We start from the raw sequence: 19,497 nt of genomic DNA on the forward strand, positions 1-19,497 counted from the left end.
ATCAGCTTCGTCACTTGCCAAGGGAGTCCGGTCTTGGGGTCCTTCTCGGTAATGGACATGGTGAAGCGAACCCAGATTTCTTCTCCATCTGCAACGACAAGGCCATAACCCTTGCCTAGGAGTCGTAAGATTCCTGGCAACCATTGATTGAATTGCTTATACCATATTGGTGTATTGATTTCTAATTTGCTGTTTCTGTCTTCTGCAAAATGTCTATCTACATGAGTGTCAGAATTATTTTTTGTTAAGTTTAAAAAATTTAGGGAATAAAGAATTAAAGATAATAATAATTGAGGGTTCATAGGATAAGAAGTGTACCTCCTATTCTAAATTCCCCCTTTCTGTTTTAATAAATGAGTTTTTAGAGTGTGGTGGGCTCTTTCAATAATGGCTTGACTTTGGGGATTATAGGCTTTTTCTGTAATGTGTGTGATGTTCCATTCCGATAAAAATGAACGAAACGAGTGTGAGGTAAATGCAGGTCCATGTCTGTTTTCAGGACTGAGGGAATCCCCATAAGGGGGAAGGTGAGTAAGAGTGTGGAAATGGCGTGTTTGCTGGATTCTGAAGAGACAGGTATTGCCCAGGTAAAGCTGGAAAAATCTATCTATTGAGACAAAAAGCAAAGAAAACTTTCCTAGGGAGCACTGAGTGAAGTCAGACTGCCAAAGGGAATCAGGCTGTTGGCCTTGGGGGTTAACTCCTGAAATCGTAGTTTGTAAGTGCAGAGGGGCGCAGACATCACAGGTTTTAATAATATGCCTTGCTTCAGTGAGAGGAATATGGTATTTAGAGTGCAATCTGTTAGCCTTGGTATGAAGATTAGCATGTTTGTCACTGGCAGACGTAAAGACGGGAGCTATGAGCCTGTCAATGGCATCATTTCTTGCAACCAGAGGGCCAGGTAAACCTGAATGAGCACGTATATGTTCAATGAAGAAAGGTTCTGTACGTGAGTGAATTAAGGCTTGAGTTTGTGAAAAAAGAGTATATAATTCTTCATCTAGATTGTATAAAAAGGCGGTAACAAAGTCGGGAAAAAGGGAAGCAAGGTATTTGGAATCAGTATATACGTTGAAGGATAATGGTTGAAGAGACAAAAGAGCATATAAAGCATACAATTCAATTCTCTGTACTGAAGAACAGGTAGTGGGTAATTTCTCTTTGATATTAGGGCCGACAATCCCTGTTATGCCTTTCTTGTTGCCATCAGTGAAATAGGTGGGTGCATTGGAAATAGGCTGGGATGCAATGATATTAGTTATAATTGTACATTGTAGAAAGTCCCATAATTTTCCTTTTGGCAAATGAAATGAGATAACATTTTGAAAATCATTTAATGCTATTTGCATGGTCAGGTTATACTGTAAGGCAATTTGCAATTCCTTTTTTTGTCAAGGGGACGTGTATTGCATATGGACCAAATCCAGACAAAGTTTGTACGTGGCTTCTCCCTGACACAATTAATTGCCCTATTTTCTCAATATACGATATGATTTTTTTAGACTGTTTAGTGTATAAATATACCCATTCTATTGGGCTGTGTTGAGCTATAATTGCAGTGGGCGAATGTTCAGTGGGGAATATATGTAAAGAATCTGGTTGATCATGATCTAGCCGAGTTGAGAAAGATTGTTGAATGTGTTCCTCCATTAAAGCTAGCTCTTCTCTGGCCTCTTTTGTTTGCTGCCTAGGGCTATTAGGGTTAAGGGATCCCTTTAAAATTTTAAATAGATTTTGTAAGGCATAGGTGGGGATGCCAACAGATGGCTGTAGCCAATTAATATCTTCTAGCAACTTTTGAAAATCATTCAGCGTGCGTAGAGACTGCACAGAAATTTGAGATTTTTGAGGTTTGATTTTAGATTCTTCCATAGCATGTCTTAAATAATTAAAGGATGCTTTCAATTGAATTTTATCTGGCACAACAAGCAGGCCATGATTTTGAAGAGTAATAGTAACTTCATTATATAACTGTTGTAAACAGAGTTCAGATTCCATGGAGAGAAGTATACCATCCATGTAATGAATTATGAAAGCAGTAGGATATTTATCTCTAATGGGTTGTAATAAAACAGATATGAGATATTGGCAAATGGTAGGAGAGTTCATCATTCCCTGAGGTAGAACCTTCCATTGAAATCTTTTAACAGGAGTCATGTGATTTATAGAAGGAACTGAAAAAGCAAAATGTTTTCTATCTTTAGGATGCAAAGTTAAGTAAAAAAGCAATCTTGTAAAATAGTAATTATAGATTAGCCTTTTGGTACCATGGAAGGGGAGGGTAATTTAGGTTGTAATGGCCCCATAAGAATTATAGTATTATAAATATTTCTTAGATCTATCAACATTTGCCATTTTCTTGATTTCTTTTTTATTACATCAGTTTTATCCACTCCTAGTAGTCTAGAAGGAGCCACAATTTTACCTCAATCAAGGGGTTATTTTTCCCCTCTAATGATTAAAATGTTAGCTCTGGTATCTAGCATGCCTGTGAAATTTTTTCCCCGTATTCGTAAAGTGAGCATGGGTTTCTGATGTTCCTTTAACAAGGTGGATAGTGCAGCAGTAAGGTTGGTATTACCAAAGCCTCCCTGCCAAATTTTATCAGATGCTTTCATTGGTTTGACATATGGTAAAAGTAATAATTGTGCAAAATGTTCCCCTTTTTGTAAATATATATTCCCCATTTTCACAACATTTACATTAACATGTATTTCCCCTTTATAATCTTCGTCCATAACATCAGTTAATACCATTAAACCTTTCATTGTGCAGCTATTATGTCCCAAAATTAGTCCCACCGTCCCGGATGGAATTGGGCCATAATATCCGGTGGGAATTTTGTGGGGGTTATATAATTTCATTAATTCATGTCATAAGGACTAGGTATATCAATGCAAGCACTCTTAGATGTAGCTGCTTGTAGCGTCGTATGTTGGGTCCCCCTTTTGTAACGGGGCTAGAGGATGACCCCTTTATTAGTTTCCCTGTTGTTTTTGTTGTGCATCGGGGGTCAATGTGTTTCCATCCTTATCAAATTTAGAATGACATTCATTCAGCCAATGGAACCCCTTTTTACATCTTGGACATACTCCTGGGGGTATCTTCTTATTAGAAGTAGTAGTATTTTTTTTGGCCCTGTGTTGGCAGGTGGCATTGTTTTTTCATATGGTTGGCCTTCCCGCAGTTAAAACATTTGGCATTAGCAGCTTTCTGTACATTAAAGGTTTCTAATGCCACCAATTGTGCTCTATGGGACATAGATCCGATATCCTTATAAGCTTTCAAATATTCCATAAGAGGGCCAGTCTCTCGAATTGGTCTAAGCACGGATTGACATTCCTCATTAGAGTTTTCAAAAGCAAGTTGTTTTAAAATAATATTTTGTAAAGTCACATCCTTAAAAGATTTTTCGATTGCATCCTTTAATTTCCCTATAAATTGAGAATATTCCTCCTCATTTCCTTGAATAATCTTAACAAATGAACCATCAGAGTTCATGCTATCAACCTTGGCCACGCCTTGTAGGCAGTTTTTTTAATGAAATGTAACATCTGAGGCGTAATATTAGCTAATTGTGCAATCATATAGGCCATGGCTCTTGTTCCAGTGAGTATATCATAGGTTAAATTGGAAGGGTTACCGCGACATTGCTGGTCAATCATCATTTGTTGGGCCTCATCATTAATCCATATTTGCCATTAAAGTAATTGTTGAAGATTTTGAACCATCTTTGCTATTTGAAAAAAATCATATGGCATCCAATGATCAGCCCATCCTCTGAGGAATTCTACACAGTAAGGAGAAGTGGGTCCATACAGAATGCATGCTTTCTTAAAGCTAGACAACATGCCAAAATCTAGATTAGCCCAAGTATTTTGGCCTTGGGCAGGTTGATTAAACTGTATTGGGAAAGTAAAAGCACAAGCAGGCATCTCCCGAGGAGGAGTGAAATGATTGGTATGAGCAAAGTTAGCAACTGCTGTTACAGGTGGAGCAGAAGGAAAAATCTCAGATTTGGGCTGTCCATTGAATGAAATGACTTCCGTTCTAAGTGGCTTCAGTTTTGACACATCCTGTATATATATATATATATATATATATATATATATATATATGTATATCTAAGTTGTTTTTCTAAGGATTGTGTCTGATTGAGCATAACATTCTTATATTTCAAAGCACCTTGCATATCTTGTTCCTTAAGCTCATATTCATGTAGGGACTGAATAGTCTTTACTTCCAAATCAATGTTATGCCCTTCAATTTGTTCTATGATAGCCCGTATGAGTGACCATGTAACCCTTGCCGACATGCTCAAAAATCATTACTTTTAACCTTTTTCTATATGTCTAGATTGAGTGTCCCCTCTTCTGGGAACCATGAATTGTTCCAGTAAAATATGATAGCAGTCGTTCAATTGATCTCTTGAAATATTAATACTATTTTGTTTCAGAAAGTGATGCATTATAGAAATGAAAGGAATCTTATTGCTATGTTGTCCCATCCTGCTTACCTCTTTCTGCAGGGCTCGTCGCTTTGTTCAGGCTTCCTTTCATGTCCCTGTTCATGGCGCCACTAGTGGGGATTTTCTCCCCGACTTGGAAATGACAGACCTGAAAGAACAACACTCGGACACTCTCTTGCAAGGACTGACAAATTTATTTCTGCAGTCGAGCCTTTTTATAGAAGCAGGAACAAAGAGCTTAGAGTATATGGCTAGCAGAGCGTGTATGAGCTTAAGACATAATCAGTAAAAGATATTTCAAGGACAGCACATTCTAAATGACCCAGGTGTTTATCCCATGACCCATTTTCTCAAGCAACATCTTTAATACTATTAAATCTTGGCACCAAGCATAGCTAAAAGCAGGAGATGTTTTTCAGCTATCACAAAGCCTGGGTACTTCTGGCCCTCCACCATTTTCCCAAGGACCTTCTCCTTCAAGGATATTTTGCACTGCACTTCCCAAAAAAGCTGGTTTTAGAAAAGGCAGACCAACCAGACATCAAATTGCCAACAGCCGCTGGATCATGGAAAAAGCAAGAGAGTTCCAGAAAAACATCCATTTCTGCTTTATTGACTATGCCAATGCCTTTGACTGTGGGGATCACAATAAACTGTGGAAAATTCTGAAAGAGATGGGAATACCAGACCACCTGACCTGCCTCTTGAGAAATCTGTATGCAGGTCAGGAAGCAACAGTTAGAACTGGACATGGAACAACAGACTGGTTCCAAATAGGAAAAGGAGTACGTCAAGGCTGTATATTGTCACCCTGCTTATTTAACTTATATGAGGAGTACATCATGAGAAACGCTGGACTGGAAGAAACACAAGCTGGAATCAAGATTTCCAGGAGAAATATCAGTAACCTCAGATATGCAGATGACACCACCCTAATGGCAGAAAGTGAAGAGGAACTGAAAAGCCTCTTGATGAAGGTGAAAGTGGAGAGTGAAAAAGTTTGCTTAAAGCTCAACATTCAGAAAACGAAGATAATGGCATCTGGTCTCATCACTTCATGGGAAATAGATGGGGAAACAGTGGAAACAGTGTCAGACTTTATTTTTAGGGCTCCAAAATCACTGCAGATGGTGAGTGCAGCCATTATATTAAAAGAAGCTTATTCCTTGAAAGGAAAGTTATGACCAACCTAGATAGCATATTGAAAAGCATAGACATTACTTTGCCAACAAAAGTCCGTCCAGTCAAGGCTATGGTTTTCCTGTGGTCATGTATGGATGTAAGAGTTGGATTATGAAAAAGGCTGAGCGCCGAAGAATTGATACTTTTGAACTGTGGTGTTGGAGAAGACTCTTGAGAATCCCTTGGACTGCAAGAAAATCCAACCAGTCCGTTCTGAAGGAGATCAACCCTGGGATTTCTTTTGAACGAATGATGCTAAAGCTAAAACTCCAATACTTTGGCCACCTCATGCAAAGAGTTGACTCATTGGAAAAGACTCTGATGCTGGGAGGGATTGGGGGCAGGAGGAGAAGGTGATGACAGAGGATGAGATGGCTGGATGGCATCACTAACTCAATGGACGTGAGTCTGAGTGAACTCCAGGAGTTGGTGATGGACAGGGAGGCCTGCTGTGCTGCGATTCATGGGGTTGCAGAGTGGGATACGACTGAGCGACTGAACTGAACTAAACTGATTCTTCTTAATGTAGGTATATTTCATGATATGGCAAATGCCCTATCACAAATTCAAAGTGAGATAATGGTTGATAATTCTATATATTTCTATATTTAAATACAAAACAGTTAGATAATATAATGGAAGGTATGATAGTATTCAATACATTTAAAAAAATCCTTTGTAAAAATAGTTAAAGATCAGAATCTATATTTGAAAATTCTTTCAAAACTACATGGTGACTGAAAGACTACATTAAAGTCATAGTCATAGTATGCTACTTAACAAGCCTAATTTTCTAAGAATGCCATTTTTCCTAAATATGTTTGTAATTTAATTTTATTTTTAAGAAAATAACTGTCTAAATTAAAAAAAAAGCATTTTTATATTTTATCTGGGCTTTATAAGTGTATAAACAGCAAAATGATGTGGCACCAGGTCTTCTTTTTATTATAATACAGTATTAGTAAAAGTTTAACCAGTAGAGGAAGAGAAAGCAGTTTAGATATTTTAAAAAGGAGAATACTAATTAAGGTTAATTAAGGCCTGTTGACAATCATATGTCTTTGTGAAAAATGGATATTCAGATCCTCTGCTTGCTTTTAATCAGATTGCTTTTTGCTTCTTTTTTGTTTGTCTACTTTTTTTTTTGAAGTTGAGTTGTATGTGGGTTTTTTTGGCATATTTTGAATATAAACCTCTTATAAAATGTATTGTTTGCAAATATTTTCTTCTATGCAGTCGGCTTGCCTTTTCATTTTGTTCAAAGATTCCTTCATCTGCAAAGGTTTTCGGTTGATGTAGTCCCATTTGTTTATTTTTGCTTCTGTTTCCCTTGACAGAAGGGACAGATCCTTCCTCCTCAAAATATATACATTGCTGAGACTGATGTCAAAGTGTTTACTGCCTGTGTTTTCCTCTACGAGTTTTGTGGTTTCAGAGCTTACATTTACATTTTTATCCATTTTGAGTTTACTTTTGTACATGGTATGAGAAAGTACACTAGTTTGATTCTTTTGCATGTATCTATCTAGGTTTCTCAATACCATATATTAAAGAGCCTCTTTCCCCATTGTGTATTCTTCCTCCTTTATTGTAGATTAATTGATGTATGAACCTGGACATATGTCTGGACTCTCTATTCTGTTCCACTGATCTATGTGTATATTTTTGTGCCAGTACCATACTGTTTTGATTACTTAGCATTGTAGTATAATTTGAAGTAAAGGATCACAATACTTTCAGTTTTGCCCATCTTTCATAAGAATGTTTTGAATATTTGGGATCTTTTGTGTTTCCATACAAATTTTAGAATTATTTGTTGCAGATCTGTCCAAATATGCCTTTGGCATTTTAATAGAGATTGGATTGAATCTGTAGATTGCCTTGCATAGTATTGTCATTTTAATAATATTAATTCTTCCAATCCATGAGCATGGTATATCTTTCCATTTGTTTGCAATGTCTTCAATTTCTTTGATCAGCATCTAGTTTTCCAAGTTCAGATCTTTTACCTCTTTAATGAGTATTAAGTGTAGGTACTTTATTTTCTGATGCAATTGTAAATTGAATTTTTATTACTTTCTCTTTCTGGTAGTTATAGAAACTGCTAGTATATAGAAACACTATGCTATACAGATTTCTGCATATATTTTTTTTTATCCTGCAACTTTATTGATTCATATATTATTTCTAACAGACTTTTGATGGCATCTTTATGATTTTCTCTATATAGTTTATTTTTCATAAACATTGACAGTTTTCTTTCTTTCTTTCTATTACAGATTCTTTTTCTTTTCTTTTGTTTTATCATCCTTGTCTAATTTCTAATTTTAGAGGAAGCATTTTCAACTTTTCAATGTTAGGTATGAGGTTGGTTGCGGGCTTGTAATATATGACCTTTATTATGTTGAGATATAGTCCTTCTAGACCCTTATTGTTGATCATTTTCATCATAGTGGATGTTAAATCTTGTTAAAAGCTTTTGTGCATCTACTGAGATGATCATATAGCTTTTATTTTTAATTAGCTAGGAGGTGATGACATTGACTGAATTGTTGGTACTGACACATACTTGCGTGCTGGGGATACATCCCACTTGACGATGGTGTATGATACTTTTAATATATTGTTCAAAAAAATTTTGTTAATATCTTGTTGAGGACTTTGCATTTATGTTAAACATGATGCTAGCCTTTTGTTTGCTTGTGGTGTCCTGTCTGGTTTTGTCATCAGGGTGATGTTGGCCTCATAGAATGAGTTTGAAAGCTGTTCCTTCCTCTTCAATTTTCGTTTGTTTTTTTGAATATAAATTTATTTATTTTTTTTGGAGGCTAATTACTTTACAATATTGAAGTGGTTTTGCCATATATTGACATGAATCCACCACAGGTGTACATGTGTTCCCCATCCTGAACACCCCTCCAACATCCTTCCCCATCCCATCCCTTTGGGTCATCCCAGTGCACCAGCCCCGAGCACCCTGCCTCATGCATCGAACCTGGACTGGTGATTCATTTCATATATGATTAATATACATGTTTCAATGCCATTCTCCCAAATCATTCCACCCCCTCCCTCTCCCACAGAGTCTAAAAGACTGTTCTATACATCTGTATCTCTTTTGCTGTCTTGCATACAGGGTTATCATTACCATCTTTCTAAATTCCATATATATGCATTAGTATACTGTATTGGTGTTTTTCTTTCTGGCTTACTTCACTCTGTATAATAGGCTCCAGTTTCATCCACCTCCTTAGAACTGATTCAAATGTATTCTTTTTAATGGGGGAGTAATACTCCATTTATGTAGCACAGCTTTCTTATCCATTCATCTGCTGATGGACATCTAGGATGCTTCCATGTCCTGACTATTATAAACAGTGCTGTGATGAACATTAGGGTACACGTGTCTCTTTCAATTCTGGTTTCCTCGGTGTGTATGCCCAGCAGTGGGATTGCTGGGTCATATGGCAGTTCTATTTTCCAGTTTTTAAAGAAATCTCCACACTGTAAATTTTTGGAATAGTTTGAGAAGGATAGGTGTTAACTCTCCTTGAAATGTTTGGTAGTATTCACCTGTGAAGCTGTTTGTTTGTTGGAATTCTGTTTGTTAGGATGCTACTATTACTGATTAAACTTATTCACTGGCAATCAGTCTGTTCACATTTTCTATTTCTTCTTTATTCAGTCTTAGGAGATTATGCATTTCTAGGAATCTGTCCTTTTCTTTTAAATTCTCCATTTTATTGGCATACAGTTTTTCTTAGTAATGTTTTATAATTTGTGTTTCTGTTGTGTTAGTTGTAACTTCATTTTATTTATGATTTTATAGATTTGGGTTCTCTCTCTTTTTTTCTGATGAGTCTAGCTAAAAGCTTATCAATTTTGTTATCTTTCTGAATATCAGATATTTGCTTCATTAGTTTTTCCATTTTTTTTAGTCTCTATTTTATTTATTTCTTCTGTGATCATTGTTCTTTCTTAGTACCCACTTTGTAGTCTGATTGTTTTAATTTATTCTTTTCTCAAGTTGTTTTATATATAAGATTGCTTTTTGAGATTTTTCTTCTTTCTAGAGGTAGAATTATACCAGTATAATCTTCTCTCTTAGAACTTCTTTTGCTGCTTCCTACAATTTGGATCATTGTTTTTCACTTTCAATTGTCTCCAGTTATTTTTATTTCTTCATTGATTTCTGCAATGACCTACCATTTATTTTATAGCAAATTATTTCATCTCCACATGGTTTTGTCTCTGAAGCTTTTCTGCAGCTATTTTATTATTCTTGATTTCTAGTGTCTCATCTCTGTGGTCAGAAAAGATGTTTATTATGATTTCAGTCTTCCTAAATTTACTGAGACTTGCTTTGTGGCCTAGCATGTGATTTATCCTGAAGAATTTTCTGTGTCCACTTGAAAAGAGTGCATATTCTGCAATTTCTGGATGAAATTTCTGCATATGTTATATTTAATATGTTGAGATATAGTCCCTCTAGGCTCTCATTGTTCAGCATTTTTATCATTAATAGATGTTTAATCTTGCAAAAGATTTTGTGCATCTATTGAGATGATCAGATAACATTTATTTTTAATTAGTTAAGAGGTGACCACACTGACTGAATTGTTGATATGTATATGTCCTTGCATGCTGGGGATAAAGACTACTTGAAGATGGCATATAGGTTACAATATATAGGAAGATGACATATATATATATACATATATATATATATATATAAAAACATCTATCTCTCTGACTTCCCAGGTGGCTGAGGGTAAAGAATCTGCCTGCTAATACAGGAGACACAGGGGACATCAGTTCAATCTTTGAGCCAGGAAGATCCCCTGGAGGAGGAAATGGCAACTCACTCCAGTATTCCTGCCTGGAAAATCCCGTGGACAGAGGAGCTTGGTAGGCTAAGGTCCATGGGGTTACAAAGAGTCAGACAAAATTTAGCAACTCAGCATTATCTATCTATCGTTCTTTCTTTCTATACATATGTTTAAGTGGATGATCTCTTAAGTTTGAATGTGCATGTATGTGCACTCAGCGCTCAGTTGTGTTCAAGTCTTTGCCACCCAAGGGCTGTAGCTCACAAGGTTCCTCTGTCCATGGAATTTTCCAGACAAGAATTCTGGAGTATGTTGCTTTTTCCCACTCCAGGGGATCTTCCCAGCTCAGGGATTGAACCTATATCTCCATATGTTCTTCATTGGCAGGTGGATTGTTTTGCATTCTAGCAGCCTTACATTTTAAATCCATGTCCTACCTTTAATGGTTTTGACACCATATTTTTTATCTTTTTGCTTTGGGTAACCTTATCACATATTGTGAGTATAAAATATTTTTACTGCTTTTGTCTTTTAACCCTTTTATAACTTTATAAATAGTTGATCCACTACATATATATATATATATATATATATATATTTTTTTTTACCTATGATATTTCTCATTCATAATTTTCCCATTTTTGTTGGGTCTTTTTTTTTTTTCTCTGCTTAAAGTTCCTTTACCATTGCTTATAAAGTCAGTATAATGAATCTTATTCATTTTAGCTTTTATTTGTCTGTAAAAATCTTTATCTCTTCTTCAAATCTGAATAAATACGTTGCTGGGTAGAGTATTCTTAGTTGCAGGTTTTTCCTTTCATCACTTTGAATGCATCATGCCCATGCTACTCTTTTCTGGCCTGCATATTTTTACTAAAAAAAGTCATCTGATAGTCTTCTGCAAGTTTCTTTGAATGTAACTATTTGTTGTTGTCTTGCTGCTTTTAAGATTCTGTATACCTGTGGCAGATTCATTTTGATATTTGGCAAAACTAATACAATTTTGTAAAGTTTAAAAATAAAATAAAATTGTAGTTGGAAAAAAAAAACAAAAAAAAATAGTTGATAATTTAATGTTAAGGTGTCTTGATGTGGATCTATGAGTTAATCTAACTTGAATTTCTATACTTCCTGGACCTAGGGGTCTGTTTCCTTCATGAGGTAGGGAGGTTTTTAGCCACTATTTCTTCATATAACATTTCTGTTCCTTTATCTCTTTTCCTTCTGTTATCTCTATAGTGTGAATGTTGGCATACTTGATGTCATCCCCAAAGTCTCTTAGATTATTTTAATTAAAAAAATTGTTTTCTTTTTTATGGTCATCATGTGTAATTACCAGTGACCTGTCTTTCAGAGCACTGATCCATTCCTCTGATCTAATCTACTGATAATTCTTTCTGGTGTGGATTTTATTACAGTCATTGTATTCTTCAGCTCTGTCTGATTTTTATTTATGGTTTCTAACTTTGCTGAAATCCTTATTGTGTTCATTCATTCTCTGAGTTCCATGAGCACTTTTAGATCATTACCTTCAACTCTCTATCAAGTAGACTGATTATCTCCTCTTCATTTCGTTCTTTTCCTGAGGTTTTGTCTTATTTCATCATCTGGAATGGATTTTTAAGTCTCCTTATTTTTCCCAGTTCTCTATGTATTTTCCTATGTACATCAGTTATAGTTTTCAATCTTGGAGAAGTGACTTTGTGTAGGAAACATCCAATGAGGTCCAGAAGCATTCTCTCATTTGGTCATCAGAGGCAGAGGCCCCAGTGTTGCCCTCATATGGGATGCATGTACCCTTCTGTAATGGTAGGAGTTAGTATATTAGGCATGCTGGCAGGTGGAGTTGGACTCCAGCCGAGTTGGCTATGTGGCTATATGTTGTACATTTGCTGTGAAACCCCTGGAGGGTAAGGGATCCCATCCTCATGATTGGTTGAGTATCCAGGGGTGGTGGGTAGTGCTGCTACTGGCCCACTGGAGAGTAGGGCCAGGTCCTCATGCAGCTGTCTGCTTAGCCAAGGGATAGTCAGGCTGGTGTTGGCCTCCTGGGGGTGGCGATGGGTCCCTGATTTGCTGTCTGCACAGCTCAATGGAGTTTGGGCTGAAACTGACCTGCTGGAACTGAGCATGGGTGGGTATGTCCTCCAATACTAATAGGTTTAAGTTTCCAAAATGACACTTGGTAGGCTGAAGTCATCACAGTAGAAAGAGCTCCTCAAAATGGCTACTTCCAAATGGCTCCTTCCAGTATTCCCTTTTCAACGGGGAGTCTCAGTTGCCTTCAGCCTATCCAGGAGGCTCTCCAAGATGATCAGGTGGGTCTGACCCATGCCTCTTTCAAATTAGTGCTTGTGTGCTGGGACTTAGAGTGTGTGACATTTTGTATGCACAGTTAAAAGGTGAAGTTTCTGTTTCCTACAGCCTTCCAGCTTTTCTGAATAGAAAGCTTGCAGGCTGTCAAAGCTAGATTTTCTGAGGGCTTATCTTCCCTATGCAGGCCCTCCTTTACTCAGAAGCCTAATGTGGGGATGTTGAACAGCTGTGTGTTCATTGGCAAGGACGTCTACATATGATACTCCTTCCATTTGTGAGTTGCTCACCCAGAGGTGTCAGTCCTGACTATAATGTATCTCTGCCTCTCCTATCCACCTCATTGTTGCTCCTGTTTCAGGTCTTTAGATTTGAAATTTTTTTCTGACAGTCCTTAGGTTATTTATATAGATAGCTGCTTTGTAAGTGGTTGCAATTTTGGTGTATCTGTGGGAGGAGGTAGGCTCAAGGTAAGGTCCTATTCTGTCATCTTTGCCACAACCCCCATCAATAATTTAGCTTCAAAAGACATAACCACAATATTAACAACTAATGCACCTCAATATACAAAGAAGAATACATTCTCACTGAAATGTGTGCTTATACTACAAATATAAAATTCAGATAACATCGAAAAATACAGAACTTCAGATGCTTCTGCATCTACTCGTGAGCAAGTAATTACTATAAGATCTGTCTTCCATGAGAAAATCTAAACTTTGTAGAAATTAAATGAACCAACCATATGTAGATACTGTATAACAAGCAGCAAATGACTATAATTCCTGAGAAAAAGAAAACAATTCAAGAAAAATTTAAACATGAATACAAAGCAATTGGAACAAATGAAACACAATCATAGAATTAAAAATGAAAAACAAAAACAAAATAAAAACACCTAACAGACATTCAATGATAACTGAGAAAATATTGCAAATGTAATTAGAAAGGAGCTGATTAGAAAAATAGTAGAAACTATAATGCTCAAATTTTATTTGAAAGTGGATAGCAACTCTAAACACAGAGATACAAGAAAATTCACAAAAACCCAAGTAAAAGGAACAGAAAGAAAATGGAATGAAGGGACAGGAGGAAAAATTTTCTGAAAATGGATGAAAAATACTATAAAAGCAACAAAAAGGAAAAAATATATATATATTATCAAGCAAAATGTAAAGCATAGATTTTGGTCAGAAAAATTCAAAACTGAAGACAATAGAATACTATCCTTAAAGTGCTAAAAGAGGACAATGGAAGACCAAATGAAAACAGTACATCCAGGAAAAACATGTTCTGTTTCAGAACATGAAGGCAAAATAAAAAACTCATTAGATAAGGAAAGTAACAGAATGCATTATGCAAATTTTCCCTAGAAGAAATGGTTTCTTATTTCCCAACGTACTTGTTGTGGAGTCTTTGTATATTCTAGAGTAGTGATCATACAACTATAGCCTCTAGAGCAAATCTTGCCCTCATTCATTTACCTTTTGTCCATGGCTGCTTTTACAGTATAAAGGCAGAAGTGAGGATGTAAGAAGAGAAGGTATTTCTTTCTCTTTCAGTATGCTTCTTGGATTGTTTCTTATTTTGGTTCTAGCATCTAGTGGGCAAACCTCACCATGGTTCTCAGTCTTGAAGAGATTGCCAGGCTTCTGTGATACTTTAATACCACCTCTTCTCATGCCTTGCAATCACAGATGCTGCTATGACAGTCTGATCTTGCTAATACCTATGTTACTTCAAAGTCACCCCACAGAAAACCATAATTCAAAAAGATATAGGCAGCTTCCTGTTCATGATGGCAGAGTAGAAGGATGTGCATTCATTTCCTCCTGTGAGAACACTAAAATCACAACAAGTTGCTGAACAACCATTGCCAGGAGGATGCCGGAACCTACTAAAAAAAGATACTCCACATCCAAAGACAAAGAAGAAGCCACAGTGAGACAGTAGGAGGGGCACAATCATGAAAAAATCAAATCCCAAACCCACTGGTCAGTGACCCACAAACTAGAGAACAATAATACCAAAGAAGTTCTCCTTCTGTTGTGTAGGTTCAGAATCCCACATCAGGCTTCCCAACCTGGGGACCTGACAAAGGAACTAGGAATCCCCAGGGAATCTGACCTTGAAGGCCTGCAAGATTTGATTACAAGACTTCTACAGGACTAGGGCAAACAGAGACTTCAGTTTAAAGGAACAAACAAAACCTTGTGCACCAAGACTTAGAAGAAAGGAGCAGTGACTCCACAGGAAACTGACCGAACTACCTGCTTTTGTTGGAGGGTGTCCTGAGGAGGCGTGAGTCAGCAGGGACTCACCACATGGATGGTGGGACTGGCAGCAGATGTCTGGAAAGGTCCCCTTTGGTGTAAACCCTCTTAGAGTTTGCCATCAATCTGACCATAGAGCCTGTAGACCTGAGGGCTGGATCACCTCAGGCCAGAAAATGACCAGGTTGGGAGTGCAACTGCAACCATCAGCACATAGTTAGATCAAGAGAGTTCCAGAAAAACATCTATTTCTGCTTTATTGACTATGCCAAAGCCTTTGATTGTGTGGATCACAATAAACTGTGGAAAATTGTGAAAGAGATGGGAATACCAGACCACCTGACCTGCCTCTTGAGAAATCTGTATGCCGGTCAGGAAGCAATAGTTAGAACTGGACATGGAACAACAGACTGGTTCCAAATAGGAAAAAGAGTACAGCAGGGCTGTATGTTGTCACCTGATTTATTTATTTATTTATTTATATACAGAGTACTTCAACTGTGGTGTTAAAGAAGACTCTTGAGAGTCTCTTGGACTGCAAGGAGATTCAGCCAGTCCTTTCTGAAGGATATCAGCCCTGGGATTTCTTTGGAAGGAATGATGCTAAGGCTGAAACTCCAGTACTTTGGCCACCTCATGCGAAGAGCTGACTCACTGGAAAGACTCTGGTGCTGGGAGGGATTCGGGGCGGGAGAAGAAGGGGAGGACAGAGGATGAGATGGCTGGATGGCATCACTGACTGGATGGATGTGTGTTTGTGTGAACTCCGGGAGTTGGAGATGAACAGGGAGCACTATCGTGCTACAATTTATGGGGTTGCAAAGAGTCGGACACGACTGAGCAACTGAACTGACTGTACTGATGCAGAATACGTCATGACAAATGCTGGGCTGGAGGAAGCACAAGCTGGAATCAGGTTTTCCAGGAGAAATATCAATAACCTCAGATATGCACATGACACCACCCTTCTGGTAGAAAGTGAAGAACTAAAGAGCCTCATGATGAAAGTGAAAAAGGAGAGTGAAAAAATTGGCCAAAAGCTCAACATTTAGAAAACTAAGATTATGGCATCCGGTCCTGTCACTTCATGACAAATAGATTGGGAAACAATGGCTGAGTTTATTTCTCTGGGCTCCAAAATCACTGCAGATGGTGATTGCAGCTATGAAATTAAAAGAGGCTTACTCCTTGGAAGCAAAGTTATGACCAACCTAGACAGCATATTAAAAAGCAGAGACATTACTTTGTCACCAAAGGTCCTTATAGTCAAAGCTATGGTTTTTCCCGTGGTCATGTATGGATGTGAGATTTGGACTATGAAGAAAGCTGAGCACTGAAGAATTGATGCTTTTGAACTGTGGTGTTGGAGAAGACTCTGAGAGTCTCTTGGACTGCAAGGAGATCCACCAGTCCATCCTAAAGGAGATCAGTCTTGGGTGTTCATTGGAAGGACTGATGTTGAAGCTGAAACTCCAATACTTTGGCCCCCTGATGGGAAGAGCTGACTCATTTGAAAAGACCCTGACTCTGAGAAGGATTGAAGGCAGGAGGAGAAGGGAATGTCAGAGGATGAGATGGTTGAATGGTGTCACTGACTCAATGGACATGGTTTTGGGTGGACTCCGGGAGTTTGGTGATGGACAGAGAGGCCTGGTGTGCTGCAGGTCATGGGGTTGCAAAGAATCGCACAGTGCAAATAAACTGAACTGAACTTACTGAGCAAGGCCCTGTGCACCAGATAGCCTTGTGGTTGGTCTACAGGTAGCTTTTCACTCTCATGGGACCACTAGTCTCCTCTTAATTGCTTATACCAAATATTTTTAAGTTTTGGAGTTCACTTAAGCTTGAATTGCCTACACATGTTTTTCTAAATAGAGTCAGTACAAGTGGAGAGAGCTGTGGAGGCCTCCACTATCATGGTACAACTTTCTTTCTAGGTAAAACCTGTGTTCATCTGTTCTGAAACAAGCAGGCACAGAGGTCCAGTTTGCTTAGAATGACACTCCTGCTTTAGGAGAAGGTTTCTGAGTGAGGTCACTAGCCTATGGTTTTCTGAACATAAAACTTCTGTCCTTTAAGAGAATGGGAGCAGCTGGAATTGGGGCTCAGTACTCTTGGCCTGGCATTCTTAGGGTAGAGCTTTTGAATGGGGGCTGGGTAGAGATCATCATATGTTTTAGCTACCCTTGCATTGAATAGACCTTCTTCAATGTGGAGCTGGTGGGGACAAGTAATGTTTGTAGCAATAACAATCAAGGGGACATTGTAGCCTTTGACTGTGACCCAAGGGCAGAGGGATCTCTATGTCCCTGCCTGTACTTGCCTGAGTGCACTTTCAGCTCTTCTGGGCCAAGAGAGGGAAAGGAAGGAGTGAGTCCTGGCTAAATGTCCGATTCTCAGTCTTCCTGAGATTTAATAGATTTTGTCATTAAATATTTTTTTGTTTGTTCTTTATTTTCAGATATTTCCCTGGTAGTCTCTTCAAATCAAACATATTTATTATGAGATCTCAGAATCTCAAGCTTCAAAAATCAGCAAAGATAAGGAAAACAAACTAAGCAAACACATATGAACACATATCAGCTGTATTCACAATATCTAAAAGCTGATCAAACATCAATTGCCCATTTATTTAAGACTGCATAAACAAAATTTGGTGTATATGTACAATGGAAAATAGAATATTACTCCTCAATAAAAGGAATGGGTTACTTATACATGACAAAATGAAGAAATCTGAAAATCATTTTATACAGTGAAGACGCCTGAGAGAAAAGATGACATGGTGTATGATTCTATTACATACCATCCAGATCACTGGTTATCTGGAGATGAGTTTGGAGGGAAGAATGGCCTGAAAAGAGGCCTAATCAACCATTTGGAAATGAAGGAAATATTCTGTATCTTGATGCAGTGGTGTTTTCATTGGCCACAAAACTCACAGAGTTGTTCACTTTAAATACATACTGTTTATTTCAAACCAATTATTCCTCAATAAAGTGTTTAAAAAAAAAGCTTTTTTTTTTTAAAGTTAAAAAAAAAATCTTTAGATCCAAGAATTTATATTTTTGAGCAATGATTCAGAAACATCTTTTTTTTTTAAAAGGTTTCATCTTCACCTGAAGTATAGGAAGCTGCACAATAAAATAGAAAAGTTAGTTTTGCTTATTCATAATATTTATATACTTATTATTTTTCACTAACAATTTATTTAGATATTTCTTATATTAAAGTGGAATATTAAAAGGAGGCTAAAATTTTAATATAATTGTTGTTAGTGTAGCAGCAGCTGAGTCAGGATTAAATACCATGAACACTCCCATTTAGTAAAATTAGCTAGTTATGACTCTACAATCAGCTATAGTTAAAAATATAATGGGATGCCACGAGATGAGATTAAAGTAGTAATAATGTTTTAGATAAATGTGATCTTCAGTTTATTTAGGCATGTTTTACTAGCACTCTTTTGCTTGTAAAATACAGAATCTTTCATGCAACACGCTGAGTCCTATAATGGAACAAGCCTTCAAGAAATTTGTCATTCTTTTCAGTTTCACCTCACCTAAATCCCAGGCACATGTTCTTTGCTCACTGGACCTTAGTATTCTTTTATTAAACTGAGAAATAAGACTTTCTGTAAAGTCAAGACAATTGACTATCAAGCACATAGGCAAACCAGGATGAGAAAGCTCAGTCTGACCTGACTTTATTTTGTTAACTCTTAATGATTAAGTGTTATTACTCATACTTTTCTTCTCATTTTGTTAGGTGGTATTTCCCCAGTTAGAGATGCTCAAACATTAGAAGTCATTACTCACTTCTACCTTGTTTTAACTTTATCAACCATTAATTAATATTCAGTTTAGTTTATCTGTAATTTTCAAGGTATTCCCTCTCTCCACTGTCATTAGACAGTAATTATCTTCTTCTATGAATATTTATCTACCACAAGTTACAAATGTGATTTTTCTAAAATGTCGATTTGAACACAATGTATTCTTTGAAGAAAAATCCCTAGTGCTTCCCTGTGGTCTGCAGAAAGTAAGCCAACCTCCTTGTCTTCTTATATAGATGTGCACAATTTCCATGAATTTCCTTTTAAGTCTTAAATCTCACTCCCTCTCTTTTACATTAATATCAGGAATTAAATTTTTAGAAGTTTTACATATCATTATTTAATTGCCTTTGCCCAGAAACTTTTCTATTTCACCTTGGTCAAGTTCATTTATGTTTACAATGTACTTATGAAGTTTTCCTTGATCATTTATATCACTCATCTGTAGAAGCTGCTCTGTCTTTGTAATTTCTACCCTTATGGCTCAGCCGGTAAAGACTCTGCCTGCAATGGAGAAGACCTGGGTTCAATCCCTGGGTTGGGAAGATGCCCTGGAGAAGGGAGGGGCTACCCACTCCAGTATCCTGGCCTAGA

This window comes from Bos indicus x Bos taurus, chromosome 5, assembly GCF_003369695.1.
Source record: "Bos indicus x Bos taurus breed Angus x Brahman F1 hybrid chromosome 5, Bos_hybrid_MaternalHap_v2.0, whole genome shotgun sequence".
NCBI classification, from domain to species: Eukaryota; Metazoa; Chordata; class Mammalia; order Artiodactyla; family Bovidae; genus Bos; species Bos indicus x Bos taurus.